This window comes from Triticum dicoccoides, chromosome 2B (genome assembly GCF_002162155.2).
Source record: "Triticum dicoccoides isolate Atlit2015 ecotype Zavitan chromosome 2B, WEW_v2.0, whole genome shotgun sequence".
In the NCBI taxonomy this organism is placed as follows: Eukaryota; Viridiplantae; Streptophyta; class Magnoliopsida; order Poales; family Poaceae; genus Triticum; species Triticum dicoccoides.
In genome coordinates, this window is record NC_041383.1 from 521,164,028 (window position 1) to 521,169,022 (window position 4,995).

The following is a 4,995-nucleotide window of genomic DNA, read 5'->3' on the forward strand; positions in this document are numbered from 1 at the left end:
CGGAAGATGCACTCAGAATTAGATGGGGCAAAGTACTCAACACCGCAGACAAGTACGGCGACAGTCCCCACACAAAGAGCTATCCGAAGCGGAAATTACTACCGGAATTCGATGAGGAAGCCTTAGAGCCCCCGCAATCAAAAAATAAAGAAGACACCCGGTCGGATAAACAACCCCATGGCCAACATAGAGCGGCAAGGGGCGCCGCACTCAAGCCAGCACGCGATCCGCGCAAGGATTCACATCAAAAAGATGACCCAGTCAGATCTATCTACGGGCCAAGAAAGCAAGCTCTAGTAAGCAATGCAATGCAACAAGTATCCGAACATCACGGCACACCCAAATATAGGGGTGCCGCACACCCCCTATGTTTCACCGATGAGGTGCTGGACCATGAATTTCCAGCGGGATTCAATACCGTAAACATAGAGGCATACGACGGAACAACAGACCCTGGAGTCTGGATTGAGGATTATATCCTCCACATACACATGGCTAGAGGAGATGACCTCCACGCCATAAAATATGTACCCCTCAAGCTCAAAGGGCCAGCCCGACATTGGCTTAAAAGCCTTCCTGAAAACACCATAGGAAGTTGGGAAGAGCTCGAGGATGCTTTTCGGGCAAATTTTCAAGGGACTTATGTCCGACCTCCGGATGCAGACGATTTAAGTCATATAACTCAACAACCCGGAGAGTCAGCCCGAAAACTCTGGAACAGATTTCTTACTAAAAAGAACTAGATAGTCGACTGTCCGGACACCGAAGCCTTAGCAGCTTTCAAGCACAACGTTCAAGACGAATGGCTCGCCAGACACCTCGGCCAAGAAAAGCCAAGAACAATGGCCGCATTAACAAGCCTCATGACCCGCTTTTGCGCAGGAGAAGATAGCTGGTTGGCAAGAAGCAGCGCCAGCAACCCAAGTACATCCGAATCTAGGGATGGAAACGGAAAACCGCGACGTAGCAAGGACCAGTGCCGCACCAAGGGAAGTAGCCCGAAGAGCACGGCAGTCAGCGCCGGATTTAAAAGCTCTCGGAAGAATCAGAAAAAGCCTCCCCTCAAGGATGACAGGGACGAGCTCTCTAACCTCAACAAAATCTTGGACAAAATATGCCAAATCCACAGTACTCCCGGGAAGCCTGCAAACCATACCCACAGAGATTGTTGGGTCTTCAAGCAATCCGGCAAACTCAACGCCGAACACAAGGGGCTCGACATACCAAGCGAGGACGATGACGAACCCCACAATCAGAGCACCGGAGAACAAAAGAAGTTCCCGCAAGAAGTCAAATCAGTAAATTCACTTCACGTGACAAAAGGGAAAAACAGAGTGGTGCCTATGGAGGTATGCGCCATACGGCCCGTCCCAGAAGAGTCCCGCCACTGGTTGTTACAACCAATCACCTTCGACCATCAGGATTACTCTAGAAATATCCGGAACGCAGGCTGGACTGCCTTGGTATTAGATCCGATAATTGACGGACTCCACTTTACACAAGTCCTAATGGACGGCGGCAGTGATCTAAACCTGCTATACCAGGACACAATCCGCAAAATGGGGATAAACCAAACAAAAATTCAAAACAACAACACTTCCTTTCAAGGGGTCACGCCAGGCCCAGATACCCATTGTACGGGTTCTCTCCTGCTAGAAGTTGTTTTCGGCTTTCCCGACAACTTCCGCCGCGAAAAGCTAACCTTTCACATCGCACCATTTACAAGTAGCTATCAAGCACTACTAGGACGCGAAGCTTTCGCCCGCTTTAACAAAATACCGCATTATGCATCCCTTACGCTTAAAATGCCCGGTCCACGAGGCATCATCTCATTAAAGGGAAATATCGAGTGTAACTCGAGTGCGGAAGACTGTGCGGCTACCTTGACAGCCACACACTAAACAAGCTTTACTAGTCAAAGCACCTAAACAGGTCGTTCAAGACCCCGGACATGGCTAGACGAGTCCGGCGTAAACGTACAAAGGCTTACTAGCCGCATACCCCTGTACAAGGGGCTCCGCGTGTATACAACAAGAGACAATAAAGCTCAATTCTACCCATTTTTTGAATCATACTTTGTTTATTTAATATAACATAGGTTTTTCGCACGATTGTTTTCAACTAAGTTCCTCTTTTTTACAGATGAACACCGTGCTACGCCCGTCCAGGATACAGCACAATGGAGACACAGGCGCAGACGTGCAGTAGGGACCCATTCCAAGGATTCTTTTCAGATTAAGACCCTGCGTAAACCTTTTTTACTATCTCTTGTTGATAACATCCCCCGGTTTCTTATTATAACCGAGGAGGAGGCTGGCGTCTTGGCATGTGGCCACGTCAGAATTTTGCGCGTACCTGGACACCAGGGGCTTCTTACCCAGGGCTTTGTTCAGCCCATTTTCATAAAGACCGAATACCTTAGGGAGTGTTCGGTGTCGCGAGTTTGGCCTTATATGCATCAGCTCCGAATCATGTCTTTGGTCAAATGTTGGGTTTGCCTGGTGTCGGTGTCAAAACCGGCGGATCTCGGGTAGGGGGTCCCGAACTATGCGTCTAGGCGGATGGTAACAGGAGACGAGGGACACGATGTTTTTACCCAGGTTCGGTCCCTCTTGATGAAGGTAAAACCCTACGTCCTGCTTGATTAATATTGATGATGTGGTTTACAAGAGTAGATCTACCACGAGATCAAGGAGGCTAAACCCTAGAAGCTAGCCTATGGTATGATTGTTGTTCGTCCTATGGACTAAGGCCATCCGGTTTATATAGACATCGGAGAGGGCTAGGGTTACACAGAGTCGGTTACAAAGGTAGGAGATCTACATATTCGTATCGCCAAGCTTGCCTTCCACGCCAAGGAAAGTCCCATCCGAACACAGGACGAAGTCTTCAATCTTGTATCTTCATAGTCTTGGAGTCCGGCCCATGATGATAGTTCGGCTATCCAGACACCCCCTAGTCCGGAACTCCCTCAGTAGCCCCTGAACCAGGCTTCAATGACGACGAGTCCGGCACGCATATTGTCTTCGGCATTGCAAGGCGGGTTCCTCCTCGAATAATTTATAGAAGATTGTGAACACCAGGATAGTGTCCGGCTCTGCAAAAATAAATTCCACATACCACCGTAGAGAGAATAATATTACACAAGATCAATCTACTGACGTATTCTGTGGCGTGACGTCACACCACTTCCAAGCCTTTACTCGAATTGTTTTTATTGTTCCACCTCAGCGCGTTTAGCGAGGCGGTTTCCTTGGCACGTCTTGTCGAAGTAGAGATCGTGTTCCCCTTATTCCGGGATTCCCATCAATACGGGCGTGGGTAACCCAACCGCGCCATTGATTGTGACGCTTGGGAGATAAGCGAGTTTTACCAGGCCGGTGGGGACACATGTTTTCGTCCGCCCATATAAGGGGATAAAGATCCAACCCTTTTAGCTGCGCCTTCTTCCTCCTTGGCTTATCCATCTCCGCGAACTCGGGCTCCAGCGCCCAAGTCCGCACATCTCACCTCAACCTTCGCCAAATATGTCCGGAGCGGGAGGCAAGTGGATGGCCTCCTCCTTCACGGAGGGGCATATCCAGAAGCTGCGCAGCGCCGGATACTTGTCCAGCGACATCGCGCACCGGCTCCCCGACGAGGGAGAGCTCATCCCCACCCCCAGGCCCCATGAGAGGGTAGTATACCTTCCCCATTTCCTCCGTGGACTGGGCTTCCCACTTCATCCCTTCGTCCGAGGGCTCATGTTCTACTACGGCATGGATTTCCATGATCTGGCCCCGAATTTCATCCTCAACATCTCGGCGTTTATCGTCGTGTGTGAGGCCTTCCTCTGCATCCAGCCCCACTTCGGCTTGTGGCTCAAGACCTTCAGTGTCAAGCCGAAGGTTGTGAAGGGCAGCCAAGCGGAGTGCGGAGGCGCCATGGTGGGCAGGATGTCCCACGTTACGTGGATGGAGGGCACTTTTGTGGAAACCATCAAGGGGTGGCAATCGGGGTGGTTCTACATCACGAAGCCGCATGACCCCGAATGGGCAGCGGCCCCCGAGTTCAGATCCGGCATCCCCACACGGCTCACCTCCTGGAAAGAGAGCGGCCGGATTTTGGGTGATTCGGAGGAGCTGACCGGACTCCAGGCCTGCATCCAAAAGCTGGTGGACAAGAAGCTCAAGCTTGTCAACGTAGTCCAGGTCATGCTCATCCGCCAGATTCTCCCGTGCCAACGACGGGGCTTCAATATGTGGGAGTTCGATCCGGCGCAGCACCAGACTTTGAATGGGCTCTTTGACACTACGTACGAAGAGGTCTGGAAGGTGCTGTTCAAGGGCGCCGAGGCTCCCGCATCCGCTACCGAAGATCGCGGATTCAGCTTGGAGCGTCCAGCTGATGAAGTAAGTTATTCTGTCCTTTAAGGGACGCTTGTTTTCCATAGTTTGACTCTATGCGGGATCTAAACTCCCTTTCCTTTGACAGGACTGGCTGAAGAAGGCGGCACAGGCTATCTGTCCGGCCCCATTGCCAGAGGACCCAGCGGACGCCCGTTTGACGGGGCTGCTGGCTCCGGCACCCCATGTGGTGCCGGAGAAGAAGCCAAGAAGAAGGCCACGGGGACTCGGAAGAGTTCCCGTTTTCAGGTGCTATCGGATGATGAATCCGAGGCCGACTCCTCCCACCAAGGCAAGGAGGAGAAGAAAGCCTCTCCCCTAGCGGGGGGAGGGAAGAAAAGGAAGGCCTCCCCAACAAGGGAGGCCGAAGGGTCCAAGAAGGGAAAAACTCTTCCCCCGGACTGTTCCGCCAATGCCAGTGACGACGACGAGGACTGGCCTCCAAGGGCCAAGCCTCTGGCGAGATCCTAAGTATCCGGACTCCCGAATAACTTCAAGGTTTTCGTTTTCTGCCACATTATGTCTTTCTAATGCCGCATACAACCCTGCAGTCCGCCTAAGGATGATCTCCCCACTTCGTCGAGCGGGTCCTTAGGGGCGTCGGATATGG